Here is a 12500-nt window from a genome sequence, read left to right on the forward strand (position 1 = left end):
AAAAACAAATATGTCATAAATAAACTATAAAAAGACTCATGTCCGCCTCGTCAACAAAAAAAGCATTTGCTCCAACTTTGAACTTTTGCAGTTCTACTGATTCAACCACCCGATTAGGAAGATCATTCCACAACTTGGTAACAGCTGGAATAAAACTTCTAGAGTACTGCGTAGTATTGAGCCTCATGATGGAGAAGGCCTGGCCATTAAAATGAACTGCCTGCCTAGTATTTCGAACAGGATAGAATTGTCCAGGGAGATCTGAATGTAAAGGATGGTCAGAGTTATGAAAAATCAGACACGTTCAGTTTTGATGTATTCATACTCAAGCTTTAAAACACCATTTTTTTTTTTTATGATTATATGAAATGATATTTCATATCCTTATGTTTGGACATCTGATTCGTACAGAATTGTTAGCAAGTGCAAGAGCACCATAGTTATCACAGTAGAGAGTAAGTTTGGTTGATATATCTCTTCATAAACTCTTCAACAATTTTAACTAAAACTTAGCTTCCTGTGCCGCATCATCTATATTGACCTTCACTTGCAAATGAGACACCATTCTGTGACACTTCACTCTTCCAACATATTAAATAACTATTTTTAGACCCCCCCAAAACATATGTGATGCTTGTGATGAAAGTAATATTTGGCGATAATTTCCAAGCTTTATTCAACACATTAGCAAACTACCATATCTGTAACAAAGAAAGACAACAATGAATATCAACATAAATGCACATGTTAACACAAACACATAACTTATGAAAATCATGCTATAAAATATTAACATAGGAAGAACAAAACAATATAAATACTCAAACATTGACAGTAAGAAACAGCTAAGACCAACTGACATTATCACAATGCTACGGCGATCATCAGAATTACCCCAATAGGCATAAAAAAATCCAATTAGCCATAATCATCCTAAAAAATCAAACGTTGATCAATGGTACCCTTCAGCTATCTAAATGCATTACCAGGGTTAAAGGAATAAGAGTAGGTTTAGCCATGAACTGTGATAACTTACTATATAACAGAGCAGGTCTGGTTTTTGTCATAATTGTCCTGACTCCTGCCCCTTCTCAGGACAATAACATATATTTACTTGATTTAATCAAAGGTATTTATAACTTGGCAGAAGGGAGACTCCATGTTATACAGATGACGGGGATCAAATGGAACGTCACGTCTCCCACAGGGTTCTTACATTTATCTAAAGTAACGAGGCAAAATGGTTGTTACAGACAATTATCATTTCTACATAGTAAATATCCAGATATACACTTTCACATCAAAATATGATGATGGCTGATTAAGAGCATGATGAAGGGGTGGGGAGGACTTTTTAGTAATTATTATCAGTTTAGTTTGAGACCAATGATTTCAATGTCATACTGCCCCAATTTACAAGAAGTTATAAGTTTTTGATCTTAATGACTGTTTTGCAGCGGCCTACCACACACACGATATCTCCGGCAGAAGAGCTTTTCCGTGTCACTCCCAAATTTCCTTCCTTTCCAGTTCTTTTGTTTATCACGGGTTGGGGGTTGGTAGTTAGGAGTCAATTGCTCCACATCGGCCGTTAGTGCAACGTACTTTCTCGCAATACCCCAGGTGTCTGAAAGCGGTTTCAACGCATGTATAGTCCATTTCTTTTATCGATGCAGATTTGCACCGACTCGCAACGGTGCCCTTTTAGCTCGGAAAAGTTTCCTGGTCGCTGATTGGTTAGAATTATCTCGTCCAACCAATTAGCGATCAGGAAACTCTTCCGAGCTAAAAGGGCACCGCTGTGAGTCGGTGCAAATATGACTCGCTAAAAGAAATGGACTATAGATTCATCAAATGTAGATTCTCATCCGGTGTGAATTCAGCGCAATCTACGGCAGCGAGGTGCCATGTTCTACGTCCCCCCCCCCTCAATCACACCACCCTTGGACCAGTACAAGGAGAGGTAATGGACCTACTAATGCTTCGTCCGCATCTTAGGTCAGCTGAGAGAGCACCACACATAACACTTCCCATGGGATCATCGGGCATTAACCCCTTATCTTCATATCTCTGTCTGAACAAAAATACTTTGAAAGAATTATCGTATCAACTTTTTTTTTTTTTTTTTACTTAGGTTCCCCTTAATAGCAATGAAAAATAGGATGTGTTTTGCTCTCACATCTCTGGTATAGTTTTACAGGCATAGTTATACTACAGGCATAAGTTTGCAAAAAGGAAACGTTAGTATATACATGTGGAAAAAAAAAAAATTTCAAACAGAAAAATATACATCACAAGATATTGAAAAATTCTCAGGCAAAGTAAGCTTTGAACAAACCAATTACCAAAATGAATATCTATCCATCAAAAAATCATATAGACATACACAAATACATAATCATAAAGTGGAACATTATCAAATTCTTTATAAAAGACATATTCGGAAAAAATGACATATCGTCACCCTCATAAACTAACTGCCTAAGTCATTTTCCCCACTTGTTAGGAAATAAAAAACGAACCCTCTCATTTCCTAATTCTTTATATCATTGTCTTGAGTTTCGATTCACAAATTCTTAACAGAAGAATTTGTGAATTAGAATTTGTTAATTTAAGCTCAATACAATAATATAAAGAATTAGGAAATGAGAAGGTTTTTTTTATTTCCCAGCAAGTGAAGAAAATGACTTAGGCAGTTAGTTTTTTGAGGGTAACGATATTGTCTTTTAAGTTTATCTATTACAAAATTATTTCGGAGATACATATATTGGACAACATTAACCTATGTTTGACCATGATTTATGAAATATGTATGGCAGGGCCTCTGAGGAACTTCCTAGAACGAACAATGTTGTGGAAGGGTAGCATAGGAGCTTTTCAGCAAATGTTGGTTGCTGTCACCCTAACATTTGGAAAGTTCTAACTCTAATAAAGCGAGAATAAGCTTTTCAACAAATAAAGCTGGCTCAGTGTACAGCCGGTTTTGATAAAGAGTCATTAAGGAAAATCTCAAAATGTTCCAAAGCAAGTTATATCAGTCGCTAACTATCATAAAAATCAAGATGCTTTAAAATACTTGTGTAGAATTGCTTGCAATTTATAATTTTAGATAGAATATCAAACCTTTTTAATAGTTTTTTTCTTGATTACTTCTATTAAAATATAATCTTAAATTTTTTTAAATTTTCTTTTACCTAACAGTTATACCTTAGAACGGGGTGCTTAATGTTGTGATATTAGTACATGATTTACACTGATTTATCACCATAAGATTTTATAAAATTATGATTAGATATTTTTTTTCTATTCATATCAACTTTCAACGTCTATTGTTGAATCCAGGGGGTTAGCTGTCATTGGGGGTAATTGTCCTGGGGGGGGGGGGGGTTAATTGTCCTAGACTCAGACTTCTAAGGTGGGACCAAGGAGCTACAATTGACGTATAAGAATGGGTATAACCTAATCTAATTTCTTTATTACACAAGGATACACAAGGAAATGGACATCTTAACATGAGGAAAAAAGCAAATAAAATCAAACATAATTAACACAAAAATTGGATAACTATGAAATACTCAGCAAAATGAATAAGGGGAAAGATACTCAATTGTATCCCTAAACTAAGACCCGAGGTCTAAGTTTCATAACCAAGTTATGGTACGTCGCGAGGTTTAGACACTTGGTCATTGAACTGAGACTTAAATACTCTTTAAAGAAAAATATATGTAAATATTAGCAGGTACAATTAATCCCACACATGCAGCCAGGATATGTAAAGCCAGTATTAAACTATATGATGTAAAATGAGATTAGTCTAAAAGGGGAATTATGTGGCTACACGTTTACTTACACTCACTTGAATGTTCAGTAATTAAAGAGCCCTTTTTTGGATCATGGTAATGCCGTAGATATAGCGATTTTCAACTGGCCGGCTCACCCCTATAAATGCCCCTTGCTGGCTTGGCTACTCATGGTTACTGGTTCAGGTTCCAAGTGACCTTTCCTCCTCGTTCATCTTCTGTGGGACAATCATTTAGTTTCTGGGGAAAAAGCTCCAGGGATGGACCAGGATTCAATATCGTCACGTCAGGTGAGAGTTGAGCAACTATGCACTAGATAGGCTCTCTAGCGAATAGGCAGATTTCTTGGTGCTGGGTCAAAGGGCTTCACCTGGGTTCCTCTTCCAGACAGGTGAGCACTGTTTTGCGTAAGCTATAAATGGTGAGGTGCTAGATAGGGACTCTTAGGCCTTACGCTCTCTCTCTCTCTCTCTCTCTCTCTCTCTCTCTCTCTCTCTCTCTCTCTGACTCCATATCAGAAGGCTGGGTGTTCGAGTCACTCTGGGATCATCAATGTGCAAGGCACCCGTTAGGTGATAACTGAGATTCGAGATGAATGCAACTAAACTTTAAGAAACGGACATCGAGCTTAAATACTAGGACTTGCGAGCAAGAACGTCACAGAAATTCAAACTAAGGCATGGACTATCAAGTTTATACAGGTTTGTTTATTAAGAGCATGGAAAATGAGTGATAAAATAACAATCAAAACAATTATAGTGTACGAGCGAGTATGCAACACGTACGGTACAGAGGTTTAGGCAGGGTTTTTTTTTTATTTATAATACAAAGAGCAACCTTTCAATTCATGGAGAACATATAAAAGATTCATTCTATCTATCTGGTATACAAAAGATTAATTAATTAAAATAATATTTTGCAAGGGCTGGTGCAGTAGACAATGCATGTCCTAAATGAATTAGACCTGAGTTGCTAACTGAGAGATAAAATAAAATACTTATAAGCTATCAATAATTAGATTATAATCAAATATTGTTCAAGAATTCCATCTGGAAACACGTAGCTTAAAGAAAGAATCAGCGTCTTTTGTCCCATGTTTCTACCACCGTGACGCTACAAAGAAGAGGCGTATGGACCAAAGGTAACTCTACCGTAGTCTCCCCGAGTTTCATAGACGAAATTAAAAGTAAGAAAACGAAATTAAAGAAATATAAGGGGTAACTATAATACAACACACGCAGCTAAACCCACATACATAAAAAAAGCTAAAGAAATATTCTTCACACAAACTATTACAATAAACACCGTGTTTTTTTTTTAGGTGTAAAGTTTATTTTCATGTATTCCAAAGTCGGAATGTATATATATATATATATATATATATATATATATATATATATATATATATATATATATATATATATATATATATATATATATACGGGTCCTTTGATTGGCCAGACAGTACTACACTGGACCCTTTTCTCTGATTACATCTCATTTCCGTTTACCTACACATACACTGAATAGTCTGACATATTTTTTGTTTTAAATATTCTCCTCTGTCCTCATACACCTGACGACACTGAGATTACCAAACAGTTCTTCTTCGCTCAAGGGTTAACTACTGCATTATAATTGATCAGTTGCTACTACTTTCCTCTTGGTAAGTAGAAGAGACTCTTTAGCTATGGTAAGCAGCTCTTCTAGAAGGACTCTCCAGATTCAAACCATTGTTCTCTAGTCTTTGGTAGTGACATAACCTCTGCACCATGGTCCTTGGGTAAAGTTCTCTTGCTTGAGAGTACACTAGGGCACACTATTCTATGTTATTTCTCTTTCTCTTGTTTTATGAAGTTTTAATAGTTAACATATGAAAGATTTATTTTAATGTTGTTACTGTTTTGAAAATATCACATTTTGATTGCTAATTACTTCTCTTATAGTTTATTCATTTCCTGATTTTGTTTCCTCATTGGGCTATTTTCCCTGCTGGGGCCCATGGGCTTATAACATCTTACTTTTCCAATTAGGGTTGTAGCTTAGTAAGTAAGTGAGTAAGTAAGTAAATAAGTAAGTAATAATAATAATAATAATAATAATAATAATAATAATAATAATAATAATAATAATAATAATAATAATAATATGCACTATGAATACGCATAGAGAATCAATGGAGGATGACGTATTCAGATCAACGTACTCTATATAATTCTCATATCTATGAATATTTGTTTACAATAATCAGCTGGGTTGCTTAGCAGCGGCTGTGTTAGTGTTACGACTCATGTTTCGGTGCCATCAGACTTGACAGTTCACTATTTGTACCCTTGTCCACGTAACGTAGAGGTAATTGTTTTTCAGTTTTGGTTATTAATTAGTAACGGAAATCTCTCTTTAGAACTGTATCATGTTTAGCTTGAGTCACTCTACTTTAGGATAATTTGCCAGCTTGTAGCTTAAAATGCTGAACCATTTCCAGTGGGGGTCCCCATTATCGGTGGATATAGATATACTGTATATATATATTTCTGGAACTATTCATTTCCGACAGGAACGAGTTTCATTTTCGATGAGAACGGACCCTTTTCTATAGTTAAATAGTAGTTGTTCCGTAACCCAATACAAACCATTGCTATTTCCATGGGGTAACATTTGGCGGAGCTGAATGACGAGCCATTAAAGTTAAACGAGGGTTAACTACCCCCTTGCTAATTAGCAGGGGGTAGGGAAGGGGTAGCTAGCTACCCCTTCCCCCCTCACACACTGTGAATAGCTCAATTCACTTTTGGCTCGGGTGATGATCAGACGTCTCTGCTCTCACCCTCGCTTGACAGCCTTTAAATTCTGCTTTCTCTTTATCTAGTGTGTGTGAAGTTGGCCTCGACTCTACGATGCGTACTTGCCCTGGAGTTCCTAAGCGTTCATGTGGGACGTTTATGTCCTCTTTGGAGACGGACCCTCACGCCCTTTGCCCCCTTTGCCGAGGTCAACGGTGTGACAGGGAGAATGTGTGCAGTGAGTGCAGGGAGTGGCCTGCCTCCCAGTGGGAGAAGTTCGGCCGTAGACGCAAGAAGAAGCCCAAGAGAGACCGATCTCCTTCGAAGGTGACTTTGAAGAAGGAGGTCTCTAGGGTTTCTCCTTGCGCCGCCCGAACCTCCTCCGAAGGTCTCCCTCGTCCGGCTTCACCTGTGAAACCGCCGAGTGAGATTGCAGGTCCTAGTGGTTTTTGCCAACCTCGTGGTGGTGGAGAGGGCGTGGCCTCCCTTAGCGAGGTTGTTCCCTCTCCTCCCCCGGGGGAGGATTTATTATATTTTGATGAATTCGACTGCACTGTTTCTAATCATGGTTTGTTTCAGCTTTGGGCTTCCTTGGGGCTTAAGGGCACTCCTTCCAAGGAAGGCCTGTTTGACTTGTTGCAGCTGGGGGCTGCAGTCAAACAGTCACCGGTAATGCCGGAGGTTTTTCCTTCGGACATTGTCGATACTGTGTTGTCTGCCCCTTCTGACGTGGCAAGTCTAACCCTTGATCCTGCTGCCTCGGATGTTGCTGAAGTCCCATCTCTCCCTTCCGCACAGCCTTCGGAGGGAAGGGTGGGGCCTCCGGTCTCTCCTGCGAGCTCGTCTCCCCCTCGGGGTAGCGCGCTTTCAGAGACCCCTCTTCGAAGGACCGATGACCCTGACTCCTTACCCAGGGGTCGCATTCGTCGTAAGGCCCGTAGGCCTCTGCGAGAGAGGGGGCTCCCTTCTCCCTATCAAGGGGTGAAGAGGCGCCTCTTTGGGTCTCCTTCTCCTCCACCTGCGGAGGAACTTCCTCGTCAGGAGAAGGTCATACCTGCAACATCTCTTGACCTCTCTGCGGATCGTTCACGATCCCCTTCTCCTGCCAAGTCTTCAGTGCTGCCGTCACCTGTAATCCTACAGGCACCGTCTCCTTCGGGGGAAAAGGACTCTGGGGTTAAGTCCCTGGCCATTGTGCGCGCACCTGCGCGCTTGCGTGCAGTTGAGCGCAGATCTTCGTCTCTTCAACCATCACCTGTTCGCCAGCGATCTCCTGTGCGCCAGCGCTCTCCAACGCGCCAGCGATCTCCTGTGCGCCAGCACTCTCCAACGCGCCAGCGATCTCCTGTGCGCCAGCGCTCTCCAACGCGCCAGCGATCTCCTGTGCGCCGGCGCTCTCCTGCTCGCCAGCACGCCCCTGGGCGAGCTCTTCATCTTGAGGATGGTCAATGCTCACCAACGCGCCAGCGATCTCCTTCTCGCCAGCGCCTTTCTGGGCGCGCTCTTCAGCCTGTGAAGAACCAGCGCTCCCCAACGCTCCAGCGATCTCCTGCGCACCAGCGCTCTCTCGCGCGCCAGCTCTCTCCTGGACATCCAGAGAAGGGGCAACGACTTCCAACGCGCCAGCGATCTCCTTCTCGCCAGAGCTCCACTGCTCGCCAGCTCTCCTTAGGGCACCCTCACCCTGAGAAGCAACAACTTCCTGATGGGCGCGCTGCTCACCATCACTCGCCTGTGCGCGCGCGCAAGCACTCACTAGTGCCTGTGCCTGTTGCACGCCCTGTGCGCCCACGCTCGCCAGCGCCCTCTAGATCTTCGGACTCAGACGTTCGCAAGGGTTCGCCCTTGTCTCGCACGTCGATTCTTGCGCTTCCAGTTGCCCCTGTGCGCCCTTCGATTTCTGAGCGCCTCTTAAGTTTGGCGCACTCACGCCCACGATCTCCTTCAGCTCGCCCTTCACGCCAACACGCTGTGGGTCCTGCGGGCGGTAAAGAAGGGGCCTCTCCTACATGCGCCCCGATCGCCGACAGATCTGCGCGCCACCAGTTGAGGGAGACTAAGTCTTCTAGGAGACATCTTTCTCCCTCCCACCATCACCAGCGCTCCCCCAAGAGGTCGCGCGGTCGCTCGCCAGCTCCTTCTGTGGAGTTTTCTCCTGCGCATTCATATGCACGCTCTCCTGATCGATCTCGTGCATACCCTCCTGCGCGCCATTCTCCTGCGCGCCATTCACCTGCGTGCTCCTACATGCATGCACCTGCGCATGCGCGCCATCACTCGCGGCCCTATGACCACCTTTCCCCTTCGCGTGAACGCTCGCCTACAGGTCGCTCACCTACGGTGGGTCATTCGGACCGCAAGGATCCTCGGCAGGATGCTCCTCCTGGGAGGCGTTCCCAGGATTCACCTCCGCACAAGAGGAGGATAACGGCAGAACAAGGAAAATCAGCAGAGAGGTCTAGGCAGTCTTTTTCTTTTCAGGAAGGCCTCGTGGTGACCACTCCTAAGGGTCGCGAGATCCCCTTTTCTCCAGCGGGGATTGCTGACACAGCGTCAGTTACCCGTCTACCTTGGTTCCGCCACATGATCAAGGCTGTGGTCCAGGCTATCAAGCCTTCCAGCACTGATCAGAGGCGGGACCCTGGGATGGGTTCTCCACCGTTGAAGAAAAGGAAAGGAGTGGGCTTCGTGGTAACTCCTCCCCAGGAAAAGCTGGTCTCCAGGAACCCCGTCAGGCGGACCCCTTCACCTTCTCCAACCTCTGCAGCTCCACCCCCTCCTGTAGATGAGTTTATCTCGTCCTCGGGGGACTCCTCTGACTCGGAGAATTCTTCCTTGGCACCAAGGGGGGAATTTTCTCCGGATAGGGGAGAGGTCGCACGGGAAGAGGTTCCTCCTCGGGTGTCGGTGTTGGAGTCCTATTTTCCTTCCAGGAGGGAATCGAAGGACACCAAGACTGTTCCGAAATCTTCGTCGAAGATTCGTCAAGAACCAGCAATTCCTAGGGAGGACGTCCACGTTTCTCCCCAAGAAGACCTCTTGGGGATGGGAGACTTAGCTGCCAGTCCACCAAAAGGAGAACACAGCGAGTCAGAACACGCGTTCTGGCAGGTCCTTGGTTTGATGAGGGAGCTCAACAAAATCAAGGACCCGGAGATAGCCCCTCGTGAGGGGAAAGACACCGTGCTTGACGAGGTCTTTGGTGTCCAGAAGCCCCCCAAGACTAGTGCAGCTTTGCCCTGGTCTAAAGGGGTGAAAGGCGCCAGGGACAAAGTCAAAGCTCAGCTCTCCGGTCTGGCCTCCTCAGGACGTTCTACTGCCGGGTTTAGACTCCTCCCTCCTCCTCTAGTCCAACAGAGGAGGTATTTCGAGATCGACGGGGAGTCTTGCATGTCTCTTCCACTCCATCATTCTGTGGAGGAACTAGCTAAGGGAACTTCTTTCGAGAAGCTCTCGACCCGACAGGTGACGTTTGCGGCGTCAGAGACCCAAAACCTGGAGAAAGTCGCTAAGAGTGCCATGCAGGCAACTTCGTGGCTTGATCTCTGGCTTGGGTCTTTGGGCATCCTATTGCGATCTGAGGATCTGTCCAAGGAGAGCAATAGGAAGGCCTTGGAGACCTTCCTCCTCTCGGGCACTCGCTCTATTGAGTTTCTAGCTCACCAGGTCACTAACCTATGGGCTAACTTGATCCTCAAAAGACGCGATTCAGTATCCGAGAGGTTCCATCCGAAGGTCCCCACCGCAGACGTCAACAGGCTCAGACACTCCTCTATTTTTGGAGGGGAGTTACTGGAGCCTCGTGACATGGAGCAGTCGGCTGAGAGGTGGAGGAGGTCGAACCAGGACTCTCTCCTCCAAAGGGCCCTGACATCTCGGCCCTATAAACCTCCAGCCCCTCCACAACAACGTCAACAGCAGCCTCGCAGAACACCTAAGCAGGCTCCGGCAGCTAAGGCAAGCGTGTCTAAGCCGCGGTCCTTTCAGCCGAAAGACAAGAGACGCGGCAAGTCCTCTAAGGGAGGTAGAACTCCTAGAGGAAGCGGCAAAGGTCGCAAACACTAGGAGTGGCAATCCCCCCGCGTGTCCACCTGTGGGGGGATGCCTAAGAAGTTGCGTGCAGAGGTGGCAGCAACTCGGGGCCGACCCTTGGACGGTCTCTGTGATCGGCCAAGGGTATCGCGTCCCGTTCACAACATCTCTACCTCCCCTGACAGCGAATCCAGTGTCGTTGAACTCCTATGCCTTGGGATCGGCAAAGGGGATGGCCCTCCGGGCAGAAGTCGAGACCATGCTCAAGAAGGATGCTCTCCAAGAGGTCGACGACAGCTCCCCAGGCTTCTTCAGTCGACTCTTTCTTGTAAAGAAGGCGTCTGGAGGCTGGAGACCGGTCATCGACCTCTCAGCACTGAACAAGTTTGTCATACAGACTCGGTTCAGTATGGAGACAGCGGACACGGTCAGACTTGCAGTGAGACCACAAGACTTTATGTGCACTCTGGATTTGAAGGACGCGTACTTCCAGATCCCCATCCATCCGTCTTCCAGGAAGTACTTAAGATTCGGCCTAGACGGCAAGACCTACCAGTTCAAGGTGCTGTGTTTCGGTCTCTCCACAGCACCCCAGGTGTTCACCAAGGTCACTCTGATCTCGTCGTGGGCTCACAGGAACGGCATCCGTCTCCTTCGTTATCTGGACGACTGGCTGATCCTGGCAGACTCGGAGTCGACCCTTCTGCGTCACCGGGACAGGCTTCTGGAAGTTTGCCAAGATCTAGGGATCTTGGTAAATCTCGAGAAGTCCTCTCTGCGCCCTACGAAGAAACTGGTATATCTAGGCATGAAACTAGACACGATTCTCCACAAAGCCTTTCCATCAGACGAAAGGATAGCAAGGCTGAGGAAGGTAGCAGAACCTTTCCTCAGACGAGAAGAGCTTCCGGCCCAACTGTGGTTACGTCTCTTAGGCCATCTATCATCTTTGGTCCGTCTTGTTCCAAACGGCCGCCTCAGGATGAGATCCCTTCAGTGGCGGCTGAAGTCGCGATGGAATCAGGGAAACGATTCCCCGGACTTCCTAGTTCCCATAGGACCTTCGGAATGGACGGACCTTCGATGGTGGCTGGACGACGAGAACCTACGGAAGGGAGCAGATCTCCTCGTCCTCCCCCCAGATTTGACTCTGTTTACGGACGCGTCAAATCTAGGGTGGGGGGCCCACATTCTGAACCAAAGGGCCTCAGGCCTTTGGTCAGAATCGGAAAGGTGCCTCCACATCAACTTGCTAGAATTGAAGGCCGTTTTTCTGGCTCTTCAACAGTTCCAACAAACCCTGGCGGGCCACTCCGTGGTGGTGATGAGCGACAACACCACGGTAGTGGCTTATATCAACAAGCAGGGAGGTACTTTCTCGCAACAGCTATCCCATCTTGCAGTAGAGATTCTGAGATGGTCCGAGACCCGCTCGATCTCACTAACAGCTCGCTTCATTCCTGGCAAGAGGAATGTCCTCGCCGACAGCCTCAGCAGGGCGACGCAGATAGTGAGTACCGAGTGGTCCTTGGACCCTCAGATAGCCAACAAAGTCCTGACTTTGTGGGGCTCTCCGACTGTAGATCTGTTTGCGACAGCCTTGAATTTCAGGCTGCCCCTTTACTGCTCTCCAGTCCCGGACCCCAAGGCTTTCTGGCAGGATGCCTTTCAACACAGGTGGGACAACATGGACGTTTACGCCTTCCCACCTTTTTGTCTGATGAGAAGGGTGCTCAACAAGACCAATCTATCGGTCAACCTTTCCATGACTCTCATAGCTCCGCTATGGCATCATGCGGAATGGTTCCCAGATCTTCTGCGGCTCCTAACGGAACCCCCAAGAGAACTCCCTCCACGTCACGAGCTACTCAGACAACCACATTGC

General features: G+C 45.7%; 1 protein-coding gene and 1 long non-coding RNA gene across 2 annotated transcripts in view; both read left to right on the forward strand.

The window, feature by feature from the left end:
* LOC137641336 (uncharacterized) overlaps positions 1–12500 on the forward strand; it is a 386962-nt gene that overhangs the window by 85879 nt on the left and 288583 nt on the right. The gene's annotated exons all lie outside the window — the stretch shown is intronic.
* BBS9 (Bardet-Biedl syndrome 9) overlaps positions 6054–12500 on the forward strand; it is a 196429-nt gene continuing 189982 nt past the window's right edge. Inside the window, exon 1 of the mRNA XM_068379472.1 lies at positions 6054–6152. The gene's annotated coding sequence lies outside the window, so the exon portion shown is untranslated. The remainder of the gene's footprint in view (positions 6153–12500) is intronic.

Source organism: Palaemon carinicauda, chromosome 1 (assembly GCF_036898095.1).
Source record: "Palaemon carinicauda isolate YSFRI2023 chromosome 1, ASM3689809v2, whole genome shotgun sequence".
Lineage (NCBI taxonomy): Eukaryota > Metazoa > Arthropoda > Malacostraca > Decapoda > Palaemonidae > Palaemon > Palaemon carinicauda.